Source organism: Pinus tabuliformis, chromosome X (genome assembly GCF_031772625.1).
Source record: "Pinus tabuliformis cultivar Carrire ecotype Pingquan chromosome X, CPIR1, whole genome shotgun sequence".
NCBI lineage: Eukaryota > Viridiplantae > Streptophyta > Pinopsida > Pinales > Pinaceae > Pinus > Pinus tabuliformis.
The window spans coordinates 1,289,159,754-1,289,174,444 of record NC_142308.1 but is presented as its reverse complement, the minus strand read 5'-3'; the positions used below and the strand labels follow the sequence as shown (position 1 = coordinate 1,289,174,444).

At 35.4% G+C, this 14,691-nt stretch overlaps 1 pseudogene; it reads left to right on the top strand.

Annotated features, from left to right (window-relative positions):
- Window positions 1-2,334: 2,334 nt before the first annotated feature.
- The window catches only part of LOC149144763 (NAC domain-containing protein 75-like), a 51,714-nt pseudogene continuing 39,357 nt past the window's right edge, over window positions 2,335-14,691 (top strand).

Genomic DNA, 14,691 nt, shown 5'->3' with positions numbered 1-14,691 from the left:
GGTAAACAAATATATTCTTTAAAATTTTAGTAGAATCAAGTTGAAGAATAAGAAACATTATCCATTTATTGTCCAAAATGTCGAAAAAAACATTTTTTCCATGAGTGTCATGCAGATGTTATGCTAGGTCTATATACTACTAGTGTAGCCCCTTATTGTTATTGTTGTTCCCATGTAGTCCCCATATTTTTATTATTGTGCCCCATAGAAGCCCACTATTGTTATTGTTGTGCCCTTACATTTTTATTATTATTATTATGTAGGATCTAATTATATTGTGACCCCTCACACTCCTATATATAGAAAGGAGGTCTTGTCCTTTGTATCATTCAAGAATTGTTCATTTATGTGATGTAAAGGATGTTTCCCCCTCAAAGAGGATAGTTTTGAAGTGGTTGATCTATCTCTTTTTTGATCTGGTTACATAACATTTGGTATGAGAACTTTGGATTCTAGGGTTTCACTGCTTCAAACGGGCCATAACGCATTTTCGCTATAACATTTTTCTAAGAAGTTTTAGAATCTAAAATTTCTACCACATGGAGATAAAATATTGATGAGCTTCATGTATGAATTTCAGATATTGTCTCGCTATATTTTCGGAGTTATGATCTGAGGAAGTTAGAGTCTTTGCAAGCTCAATAATTCCATCTCAAACATGTGACCTAGGGAAAATCGTCATAAATTTCTCTCTGAGCATCAGACTTGAATTTCATAAAAAGTGACGAAAATATGATGAACTGTAGTTTTTTGGATATCATTTTCAGGGCCGAAGGTGGAAAAAGTGACACGTGGAACTTTGTACAATTTCGCTCTACTAAACGAGTCTATAATCAGGTTGTGGTGGGAGATTGGGCATAATGATTTATTGAAGAATCCAATCTTGGTTTGACTTATTGGGTTGGAAAGAAGACTCAGAGGGATACTACAAGATGAAATTTTAGATCTTGGAGATTCAAAATTAAAAATATAAAATAGCTGCAATATCTAGCTCGTAAAAAGAAGAAAAAGGTGTGCATTTTTAAAATTTTGCATAACTTTTGTTTGAAAAATCAGTTTTAAGTGATTCAAATGGCATAGTGAAACATAGATATCATTGTTTGATTTTAAAATTCATGAAAACAATAACATGGACACACCTAGTAAGCAACTAGAAATTTCTTCTACGACGCATGAAGAAGAGGAAGAAATGCAACATGATATATCAAAATTACAAGTCCAAGTGCAACAAATTTCTCTCTCGCAAAGAGTAACCAAAAATGAAATGGAAGCTAAGATGGATTGTTTGAAGAATGGTTTAAAATAAAACATGGAAGATTTGAAGGATGGATTAAAAACATACATGGAAGGTTTGAAGGATGGTTTAAAAGAAGACATGGAAGGTTTGAAATAAGGTTTGACAAAGTTGCTAGAAGAAATGCTTCCTAATGGCGAAAAGATATTAGATGAAACTCATAATGAGAAAAAGTATATTTTAATCATGATTTCATAGATTCTATTGTTGGATTAAAGACCCACCATATTCCAAAGATCCATATGAGGAAGTTTGATGGAAAGGATCCGATAACATGGATACTTCAGATGGAGCAGTATTTGGATCTCCATAATGTGCAACACACACAAAAGGTACACATTGCAACTTTATATTTAGAACCTAATAAATTTGAATGGTATTGATGGTTTTTTTCTTGTAAACCAATTGTCACTTGGTTAATTTTTATGAAGGAAATGATAACACATTATGAGGATATAACAAAGAGTAAGACCTTCTTTAGCCAATTGATAAATCTCAAACAAAAGGGTTCAATGGAGAAGCACATTCAGGACTTCCAAAAATTGAATATAAGGGTAAATGATATTCCAGAGGAAAATACAATTGATGCCTTCATAGGGACATTAAAGGATAACATCCACCATGAGGTTCGCCTTGGGGAACCTGATTCATTGGAGAAGGCATTTAGGGTGGCAAGAAAGGTTGAAAGCAAAATTATGGCGACAAGGAAGTCTACCACTCACAACTATAAGAAAAAAGGATTTTCTGAGAATAAATTATTTTACATAGATTGTGAAGAGGAGGAAGAAAATGAACACGAAATTTCAAAAGAATAGGATATACACTAGGAAAGTACCCTAGAGAAAGAAGAAATGAATATGAACATATCTGGTAATGCATTGGCATGAATTACCACTCCTCAAACTCTCAAGATAGAAGGACATATCAAGAATAAAAAGTTAATAGTGTTGATTGATTCACATAGTACCCATAATTTTATGCATTATAAGATAGCCAAGGAATTGATTTTGTTTCTATATCTAGCACTAGAGTGTCAAGCGATGGCTGTAAGTGGAGGAACTATAAATTTATCTCGAAAGTGTCATAATATCAAGCTAACCATGGGGGAATATTTATTGAATATTCCAATGATTTCCATTCCAATGGGTGGTCCTGATGTTGTACTAGGAGTCTAACAGTTACAATCTTTGGTTACGATAGCTTTTAATTTTCATGATTTTTTCTTCAATTTTTTTTGGGAAGGAAAGGAAGTTGAATTAAGGGGTATTGCAGGGAAACCAAGAAAGATAATCAACTCTAATGGCATGAAAAAACTTCTAAATAAAGAACAATGGGGCACAATTGCATAATTATGCTCACTAGAGATTCAAACATCGAAATCATCTATTTCTCCAGATCTCCAAAAAGTCTTGGAAAATCATTCCAAGTTATTTGAGATTCCCAAAGGCCTCTCACCTAGTCGTGATCATGATCATGCTATTCATTTGATTCCAAGAAGTGCTCCTCCAGACATCAGGCCTTATAGATATCTGTATGCCCAAAAGAGTGAAATTGAATGTATGGTTGCATAAATGTTAGAGGCCGTATAATTCAACCTAGTCAAAAGTTATTTCTCTTCTCTAGTAGTATTGGTGCATAAGAAGGATGGATCATGGTACATGTGTACGGATTATAGGGAGCTCAACAAGCTCACTATTAAAGATAAATTTCCTGTTCTTGTCATTGATGAATTGTTGGATGAATTACATGGAGAAATTTACTTCACCAAGTTGGATCTTCGTTCAAGATATCATCCAATTAGAATGAAGACTGAAGACATTCTGAAAACAACATTTAGAACTCATGAGGGTCATTATGAATTTTCGTTCATGCCTTTTGGCCTTACCAACGCACCTTCTACATTTCAAGGTTTGATGAATTCCATTTTCAAACCCTTAGAAAATTTGTGTTAGTATTTTTTGATGATATACTAATCTACAACAACATTGGAAGGATCATGTTCAACATGTTGATAGGGTTCTCAAAGTATTGGAGGAGAAACAATTATTTTTACAGGTCTTTTTGGCCACATCAATCCCGACATTCAGATCAGTACAATTAGGGCTCATCAAACCCTAATTTAGTTGTTACATTCCCTAGACAAGTCATCTCATTGAATGCTTTCATCCATGAAAGTTTCCTAGCCTGATACCTTGCTAAAAAGCCTCCTTGGGATACTAGTGCAACCTTGGTTAGGGGTAACTGCGCGGCAAAGCAAGTAGGTCCATTTAGGCTTGCACTGCAGTGCACTTAGACCCTCTTTGACCTGTGCTAGGTGAGATTGAGCGAAAGTTGCATAGGGTTGTGGGAATATTCCTTGATTATAGATCATTCTAGAAGGATCCCATCCCTTATCTCATCATATGAGCTCAAATTTGGATAGGCTAAGGATCAATTAACCTCTTATCCTTTCATCCCTTTCTCCATGGAAACTAATTCCAAGTTTGGAAGGCCATTAAATACCACCATTTATGACAAAACCACCTCCATTTCCCTATAAAGGGGGCTAGAGTTTGAAGATTGTAAGGAAATACTGTTGGTTTGAGATTTGAGTTCATGTCAAGTAACGTTATGCTGCTGTATTGGTGTTATTTTGGTGTGACGAGGGTAGGACTGAAGCTGGAGGAGTGACATGGGATCGAAATGCATTGGGTGGAACTATTCCTTCTACATTAATAAAGCTCTTTATTCCTTTTCTCATATTTGTGTTCATATCAGTGATGATTATGTGTTTTAATGTCTTCAATTCCATTCTTTTATGGTAGATAGATCATGTATGTTTTGATCGTTGTTGTTTCTGTTTCTGTTGACACAGGTACCAATTGAGCAGATTCAGTTCAGGTGGGAGCGACGGAAGCGATTCAAAGGGGATCAAGGAAGTGAAAGACTACAAGTAAGTTCCTTCATCTGATCTCTCTATTATAGGAAAAGGTTAAACTACTTTTTTCTGTCATTCTAAGTGTAGCTACCCACTTAGGGAAAATATGTTTATCCGTAGATGCAAATTCCATATAACAATTATATGCAAAAACCTCGAAATTTTTCTTTGGAGTATAGGAAGTGGAATATCTCGATCATATTGTATCTCATGAGGGTGTTAAGGTAGACCCTAACAAAATTAAATCCATTAAGGAATGGAAAATCCCCACAACCATAAAGCATCTTTGAGTATTTCTCAAGTTGACTGGGTATTATCACAAGTTTGTTAAGAATTATGAGAGAATAACAGCACCTCTAAAAAATTACTGAAGAAAGATGCATTTTCTTGGACTCCAGAAGCAACTAAGGCCTTTGAACACCTTAAAGAGGCAATGTGCCAAGCACTAGTATTAACTATGCCAGACTTCACAAAAACCTTGATTGTGGAATGTGATGCCTCAGGATATGGAATTGGTGTTATTTTAATGTAAGAAGGAAGACCTTATTGCTTTTGAAAGTTTTCCAATCAAAGGAAAGTATTTACACAAACCTATTTATGAGAAGGAAATTTTGGAAATACTACATGCACTAAAGAAATGGCGACCTTACCTAATGGGAAGATACTTCAAGGTAAAAACAAATCATGATAGTCTTAAATACTTTTTGGAACAAAGATTATCTTTTGAAGAGTAGAAAAAATGGGTCACAAAGATGTTGGGTTATGACTTTGAAATCATCTACAAAAGAGGGAAGAAAAATCTTGTTGCAGATGTACCCTAAAAAAAGGATGAGGATGTGGAAGTATTTCTTTGTGCCATTTCTATTATCCAACCAAATTGGATAACCAAAGCAAGGTATGAATGGAAGAATGACGAAGAAGTGTAGATGCTCATTCAAAAGTTACATCATGATCCCGATATGTCTGATACATTTAGATGGAAAAATGATTCATTATGGTACAAAAATAATTTATATCTTTGTAAGAATTCTCAACTTAAACAAAATATTCTTTTGGAATTGTATACCTTTGCCTTAGGAGGACACTCAATATTTTTTAAAACTTACCACAGGGTCAAGAATGATTTTTTTCAGAGGGCCTTAAATATGATATTGAAAAGTTTGTGGTGGAATGTTACGTTTTCCATCAAAATAAAGTTGAGACAATTAAGACCCTAGGTCTGTTACAACCTTTAGCCATTCCAAGTCAACATTGGTAGGAGGTTTCAATGGATTTTATCACAGGTTTACCCAAGTCCGAAAGAAAGAGTTTCATTATGGTGGTAGTGGATAGAATTACCAAGTATGCACCTTTTTGTGCATTATCTCATCCATTTAAAGTGAGTACAATTGCCACTACATTTATGGAAACAATTCAAAAGCTACATGGAAACCCAAAGATTATTGTAAGTGACAAAGATCACATTTTCATTGGAAATTTATAGACGAAATTATTTTCTTGTCTGGGTACTCAATTAGCTCATAGCTCATATTATCATACTCAATATGATGGGAAAACTAAGACAGTGAACAATTTTTTGGAAGTGTATTTTCATTGCTTTGTATCCGATAAACAAACACAATGGGTCAAGTGGTTACCTCTGGCTAAATGGTGGTATAACACTTCCTTCCATACTGCAACAAAAAAGACCCCATTTCTGGAACTTTATGGATATCATCCGCCATCCATCACATCATCTTTTAGAAAAAATTCTAAGGTTCAAGTACTGGAAGATCACATTGAGCATCAAAAACAAGTTCTCCAACTCTTAAAGGATAACCTTAGTTTGGCACATAATCAAATGAAACAACAGGCAGATCAACATCTCAACGAAAGAAGTTTTGATGTAGGTGTCTGGGTATTTTTACGGCTACAACCATACAAACAAATTTCCCTCAAGAAAGCTAAGAAGGATAATAAATTATCACCAAAGTACTATGGTCCTTAAAAGGTGTTGTAAAAGATTGGTAATATGGCATATAAATTGGAGCTTCTTGCATCTTCCTCAGTGCACCTAGTTTTCCATGTTTATGCTTAAAGAAGGTTACAGGTGACAAGATACTAGTTCAAAAAATATTTCCAGAAGTTGATGAGGAAGGAAACTAATATTGGAACCTGAAGAAGTCACGGAAGTAAGAACCTGACAACTATGGAATCAATCAATTTCAGAGTATCTCATCAAGTGGAAGAACTTACTTGCTGAAGATTCCACATGGGAGGATGAGAATTTTATACATAAGCATCTGAAACTACTAAAGCGTTGAGGACACACTTCTTTGAAGGAGAGGGGCATGTTAGGTCCCTATACTACTAGTGTAGCCCCTTATTGTTAATATTATGCCCATGTAGTCCCCATAGAAGCCCACTATTGTTATTGTTGTACCCTTACATTATTATTGTTATGTAGGATCTAATTATATTGGGACCCCTTAGACTCCTATATATAGAAAGGAGGCGTTGTCATTTCTATCATTCAAGAATTGTTCATTTATGTGATGTAAAAAGAGGTTAATTTTGAAGTCATTGATCTATCTCTTTTTTATTTGGTTACATAACATGTTAAAAGTGCTAATAGTTGTGTAATATGTGTAGGGAAGCATCCTGTAGAGGAATACCCATCCATAGTAGGATTCAAATCAACATTTGAATGAGCACATTCAGTACCTGATCCATTGCATGCTATGGGGGCACAAAATTCATGGCCACGGGTAAGTACAAGTATGATTTCTAAACCTGCACCATATTTGCCTCATTATAATTCACCACAATATTCCTATTAAAACATGAATTATCCTCAGTCTTGGTAGAATGTGTATCATTCTTAGTATGGGTAGTCTCCTACTCCCCCTTGAAGAAAGGGATGGAGGGGAAAACCACACTCTCATTATTCCTATCCCATTCCTACACAGTCATATCCCACATCATATGCACCTTCCTATGACACAACCTACAATACCAGCTACATTACCTCAACAAACCCAACCCATGCCACCACCACTACCATTTCCACCACCATTCTAACCACCTCAGTTGCTAGTAGAGCCAGTGCCCAACTCAAGTAATAAAGCGATACAAATGATTCATTCTATTGGACCGCTCCATTTACTTATTTATCATTCCATGCCAGTTGGGGTCAATGACTTCCAACTAAGATCAGGAAGGGTAATAAACTTGGAAAAACAAGAACAAAAACGAAAACAACCTGTAGTAATCACTGAGGAAACTCCTAATTTTTCAAACAATGATACCACTGTTCAACCTGTTCCCATACACTCAGAATCCTTACCTTCTTCATTGAACCAATCTCCCTTTCTACAGAGGTTGGTTGTGGAGAAAGTTGACACCACCCCTGAGTATGACCTAGCTTTCAAGTTGAGGAATCTTTGTATAAAGGTACCTCTATTGCAAGCTATCATTAGGGGAATTTTGAGGTCTAAAATGGGCCTCCTCAAAAAAATGTACAACCAATATAAAATTTATAAGAACCAATAAGATTTAAGACAATGATGTCAACCATGGGGGATGATTCACCATTTTTGGAGTAAAAAAGTAAAAAGATTAAAAAATAATAAAATAATAAAACTACTATTTCAACTCGTATTTTCAACTTATCTCCCTAAGGTTTTACTCAAATTTCAAGCGAGAGTACTCGTTGGATGTAATATTTAATTCCTCATCCAAGGAGTACCCATTTTGCATACTTTCAATGGACCCTGCTACACAAAAAATGAGAAATATATGAAAAAACATGACTGCAATCATGTTTTTCATGTATTTCTCATTTTTCGTGTAGCAGGGTCCATCTAAAGTATGCAATATGGGTACTCCTTGAATGAAGAATCAAAATTATGCATCCAATGAGTGTTTCTTCTCGAAATTTGAGTAAACCCATAGGGAGATAAGTTGGAAATATGAGTTGAAAAATAGTTTTTTCTTCTTTCCCTCTAAAATTTGATGATGCAATGTAATCTTATTTTATTATTTCTACTATTATTTTATAATTTCCTTAGGAGGCCCATTTTAGACGTCAAAATTCCACTAATGAAAAGAGATTCATATATGTACTAAAATTGTTTGGGAAATCTGTCTTAAAAAGCCAGGGAGGAAGATATTTAAACCTCACACTATCCATTTTGTTGTGAAAGCGACCGAGTTGATGACAGGACATGCTCAAGTTGAGAAATATATTGATCTTGGAAGCCCAATTTTCTATGTTCAGATAGGTGATATCTTTGTTCCCATTGTGTTAATAGATCTTGGAGTGGCTATTAATATTATGAATAGGAAAACCATGGAACAACTTCGGTTGATCCACATTTGTCTTACCCCCACTGTGCTTGAACTTGCTGATAGATATAAAATCAAGCTAGAGGGTGAGTTAGGTGATGCGGTTGTCTCGATTGATTCATAGGAGTACCTTGCAGATTTCATTGTGTTACAACCAAATATTCCTATTGGGGCACCCTTTAATTTTGGGATGACCATGGCTTGCCACAACAGATGCCTATATAGGGTGTCACTCCAATGACATGTGTATTTCCCACGGGGATGCTAGGAAAAAGGTCACCTTGTACTCACCTGCTAGATCTATTCAGGAGCTTCATGATACCTTGTGGTTGGATTATGATAGTATTGATGAGGAACCTCAGTACCTTTCTATGTTTCATCAATATACTGAGTTGACTGAGGAGGGTGTGATCTAAGATTCTTTTGATAACCCAGACACCATGCACGATTTTGAATCACTTTATCAAATTTTTAGTCTAATTTTCCAGGAAAAATGTGATCCCCAAGCCTCATCCTCATCATTACACATTTTAGTATGTACCACAAGTTTTCGAAATCTTGACACTACTCTTGTTCAGGTCAGTCCAGGAAAATATTTACACATCAGTTTAGACCTAGACCCATCCCAGCAGGAGCATCTTGTGAGCTCGTTGTGAGATCATCTTGATGCCTTTACATGGAGTTATGAGGACATGAAAGACATCCCTCCTGAAACTGGCACTCATCATACCTATATTTAGGAGGGTGCCTGACCTGTCTGATAACCCAAAAGGCAAATGAACCTTGCACTAAGAATGGTTGTTAAAGAAGAACTTCAAAAGCTCTTAGATGTTGTTTTTATCTATCCTATATCCGATAGTCAGTGGGTCTCTCCACTAGTAGTAGTCCCGAAAAAGGATGGGAGATGGCACATTTGTATTGATTATAGAGAATTAAATAAAGCCACTCTCAAGGATTACTTGCCCCTTCCCTTCATCAATGAGGTTGTAGATACCCATGCAGGTAAAAAGTACTTTTCATTTTTAGATGGCTTCAATGGGTATAACTAAATACAAATCTCACCTGAGGATCAGGACAATACTACCTTTACTTGTCCATGGGGGACATTCACTTATCGAGTGCTTCCCTTTGGACTTTGTAATGCTCCCACTACTTTTCAAAGGGAAGTCTTGGCTATTTTTACTAACCTTGAGTGTGTAGAGGTTTATATGGATGAATTTTCAGTATTTGGTGATTCTTTTTGGGAAGCCCTTCAAAATTTAAAGAAATTACTCAATAGGTGTCAATAGGCTCCCTTGCTTAGAGTGATAAGAAATGTAGATTGATGTGCAAAGCAGGGGTGGTCCTTGGCCATCTTATTTATGATAAGGGTATCCACGTAGATCTGACCAAAGTAGATGTTATTATACACCTTCCTGCACCAAAAACACAAAGGGAAGTGAGAGGATTCCTGGGACATGTGGGTTACTATAGAAGATTCATTGAGAAATTTTCTATAACTGCACCTGTTTTTCGATTATTAGTTAAGGATAGTGATTTCTCTTGGACCGAATCTTAGCAATGATATTTTGCAAATATGAAGGAAAAATTAGTACATGCACTAGTCTTGAGGGGACCTAATTGGTCCCTTCCATTTCATATCTCCTCTGATGCCTCAGATACTGCCATTGGTGCAACATTGGGACAGGAATAAAATCAACAACCCTATGCTATTTACTTCATTAGTAAGAATTTGTCATTTTCTAAACTTAACTATACAGTAACAAAGAAAGAGTTTCTAGCTGTGGTTTTTGCTATATTACAGGTTATGAAGTGTTTATACATACAGATCACTCTGCCATAAAATATTTGATGAATAAAAACTTAACTAGTGGTAGGATAACTAGGTGGTTGCTTTTACTAGAGGAATTCAATGTTACTATAATTGATAGGTCAGGAAAATCAAATGTAGTAGCTGATTATCTTTCTAGATTGAATAATCCCGGTGAAGTAATTCATGTAGATGATTCATTTCTTGATGAGCATATTTTTGTTGTTTCAACAAATTCTCCTTGGTTTGCTGACATAGATAACTATGTTTTCACAGGAAGAAAACTACCACACCTATCCGCTAGAGAAAGGTGGAGGATTATTAAAAAAAGTACTTCATACTTCTGAATCCAAGGAGAACTCTTCTATACTGGACCTAACCTTATTATATATATGTGTGTAAGAGAAGAGGAAGTGTTTGATATCTTGAGAGCTGCCCATGATGAGCCTTGTGGGGGCCATTTTTTTGAAAATAGAACAACATATAAAATTCTCCGCACTGGCTACTTTTGGCCTTCCTTGTTCAAGGATGCCAAATAATATGTTAAGCATTGTGATAGTTGTCAGTGAATGGTCTAACTTTGTTAAGACGATGAGATGCCTTTATGCCCTCAAGTAATGTTAGATCCCTTTGAAAAATGGGCCATTGACATTGTGGGACCTATAGCCCCAACATATTTAAATAAAATACATATCTTGGTTTGTACATATTTTGTAACGAAATGGGTAGAAGCTAGAGTTGTTCCTTATGCTACTGAAAGAGTTGTTGTTGATTTTTTATTTAATGGTTTTTTTACTTGATTTTGTGTTCTAAGAGAAATTGTTACTGACAATGGACCTCAATTTGTTTATAATTTGAAAGAAATTATAGATCATTACAAGATTCGACACAGGAAGTCTACACCATACCACCCACAGGAAAATGGCCAAGTAGAATCTACAAACAAGGTGATCAAATCCATCCTTACAAAAACAATAAATCTTCTTGGGAAAATAGATTACCAGAGACATTATGGGCTTATAGAACTACTTGGAACAATAACACAAGTCATAGATCTTATGAGTTGGTGTACAAAAAACAAGTATTATTGCCAATCGAATTCCAAATTAAAACCCTTAGAACTGCAGTCTAGTTGGGATTGGATCTCTCAGAAGCACAACAACAACACCTTTTGTAACTAAATGAATTTGATGAAATGAGAAGGGATGTTGTTCAAAAAACTACCTTGATGCAATGAGAACACAATAAATGGCATGATAGGTTAATTAAGAAAAATCAGCTCCAGCTAGGTAATTGGGTGCTCCTCTATGATTAAAAGTTTAAAATTTTTAAGGGGAAGATTCATACATGCTAGTTAGGGCCTTACGAATTGGTTAATGTTTTTGAGAATGGAGTAGTGGAGATAAAAACCATTGATGGATAGGGAGTTGTTTTCTTGGTGAATGGGCACAAGCTTAACACGTATTTTTAGCCCATCACTAAGGAAGATTTCATACAACAAGTACAACAAAAGTTAGATTTGAAGATCGTAGGAGGGAGAGAATACAAACATACTGTGAGTATCTCTTGATTTAATATTTTCCTAAAATAAAAATAATAAAATAATAAAAAATAAGAAATTAATGAAAAGAAATAAAAAAATAAAAAATAACACATGGTTGTGAAAATAAGCTTGTTGGCACATTTATGTGGGGATCTGCTTGAAAACCAGATTATTGGCAGGCAGGTTCCTTTTTAATAAAATGGGATGTCACTTGAATTGGAATGCATGTCTAACCTATTTTGAGAAGAAGCAGGTTTCTACGAAATTTTTCGTGGGACCAATAAAAAACAACCAACAAAAACTAAGCCCTTATAAAAGTTTAGAGCAAGCAACATGGTAAAATTTTATACAAGTGACACGAAAAGTCTTGTTGCAATTAATTGATTCAAATAGGTCACAACATTATCTGACGGAGGCATTAACCATCCAAGGTGAATACTCAGTCTTTCTTCTTTTCCCTTTTTTGAAATTTTCCCTCTAAACTTGTCTTTGTTCCTTAATATATTAAATGCCCCTCCTATTCTTCTACAAAAATTTCCTATCCCCATTTATATTTCTTCCCTCTTGTACCCCTAATTTTTTTTGCCTTGCCCCATTTTCCTATATCCCTCTATGTATTAATTCACCTTATTCTAAGTGTCCCTAATGATTTTCCTTCCCTTTATTTATAATATCCCTATCCCGATTCTTTTCCTGCCTCATAATTTTCAGGTGAAATCTTGTCTATCCAAGATTGAAAGCATGATGGCACCTGAAGCTAGTGATAAAAAAATCTCCTCAAAATCCACAATCCATTTACATACAATCCAACCTGAATTTTCCAAAGGCAACTTGATTGGTTATTTTAGTACAAGATGCCTTTATTTTTTCATCATGGTATAGGAATTTTTTTTGTTCAGTGCAGGAATCCTCCTGTTACAGTGTGGGAATCTCAGTCAAAACAATGCAAGAATCCCTCCTATTACAGTGTGAGAAATTTTTTGTCATAGAGTTTTTATGTCAGTACAAGGATTCATTATGAATTGATTTCGAGCTTCTTGTCTTTATGGGTCAATTATTTTTAAAAAAGTATGGTAGCGATGTGTAAGAATCATGGCTTTGTTATAAAATAAGTAGCCATATTCTTATTTGTACTAGTGACCATTATTGTTACGTCTAAAGGTAAATGAATGTTTAAGTGCAGGAATTAACATTAGATCTAGGCGGCCTTTGTCATAATAAGAAACAACCATCCCCATAGAATGTCATTATGAGGGATAAATGCATGTATGGAGGTCGTTTCATTCAAATTCCTCATCATTATATTCAAATTCACACCACCATTAATTGACTTTTCCTCCCACCATGTGTAGGCTGGCTAGTTTTTACCATCTAATCCCTCGAAAGTGTAGTTGGTCTAATCACCACTCCTAATTATCATTGCTTTTCCTGTTTTAAAAATGTTATTGAATCTGTTAACCAAATTTCGTACTTCAAGGAAGGTAACTACTTTGTTGGGTGAAGTGGAGTTTAAACGTGATGGTGTCAACGCAGGAATGATTTTCTTTAATCATCACACGATTCCTGTACCAAACACTCATTCGGAAACATGTTAGTTCATATCATGTCCTTGAAGAAGTTTGAAGTTTTGAACAGTTGAAGGACAGGAGGTTGCAACAATACTACATACTGAACGTCGACCAAATCCTAACTATGTGATTAATCCGAAAGACTTTGTGTTCTACATTATGGATCACAAAAGTCTTAGATCTAACAATACTACATACGATATGGCACAATTGTGGATGGAACTAGGCTTTGTCAAAGAGATGGAGGTGACAGTGGAATATGAAATGAGTTTTCCTATTTTATAGGAAGTAGACTTTCTTCCCTTCTTGTATAAGTTTAATGACTAAGATTTAGCCATTACCCATGTTTTTTCACACAATTTCGATGGGAATGCAGTTACTATAGGCTTGTTGAAGTTTGAAGTGACAGAGAAGTTCATTTCGCAAGCCACGAAGCTTCTTGCTACTGGGGAGAAATGGTTTAATAAATGTGAAGTAGCAAAAGGTGCATGGTGTAAGTTTTTGGCAAAAGTTGATTACATAGTTGATTGGAAGAAAGGAGTGTTGAGGAGCGAGATGGTTGAGAAATAGTGATGTCTACTATATATTTTACAGAAACTCCTTACTTGTGAAGGAAGATACTTCCTGGCATACCTGTACCATATTTGACTCCTTACGCACTTTCAGTTTGATAAGTTGATTAAATTCCCACACTTTCTGTTAAAAATCTTGGATAAGATGTCTATAAGTGTGCAGAAATCCCAGAAGAATAAAGTAGGTTCTAAACTATGTCATTATGGGCTAATAAATATTTTGGTTAGCGAGGAATTGAAAAACAGGGGATCTACTTGGGAAGCATTTTTGGAATTGTATCAAAGTGAAGGTGTTGTGAAGGTTGTTAGCATAAAAAGTCAACAAGGAGGGAAGCGTAAGAAAACTATAAAACCTAAGGGTATCCAACATCATAAAGGAAAAAAAGTAAGGAGGTAAAGATGATAAAAAACCTAGGACTACTCGGCCTCAGAAAATAAAGCAGTAGGAAAGGAAAGGCCAAAAGGTAAAGAAGAGTGTGAAAGTCAAGATTGTGGTGCCAGAACCACCCCAAAGAATAACATGAGGGTTTTCTTCTAGCAAGAAGACATTGAAACCTATGACTCCATCTGAGGTCAAGGTCATTGAGGACTCTGAGTCATCTAGGAGAGATTGTGTTTCTCCTTAAGAACCTCCATTGGATATCCCCATGGAAAATATATA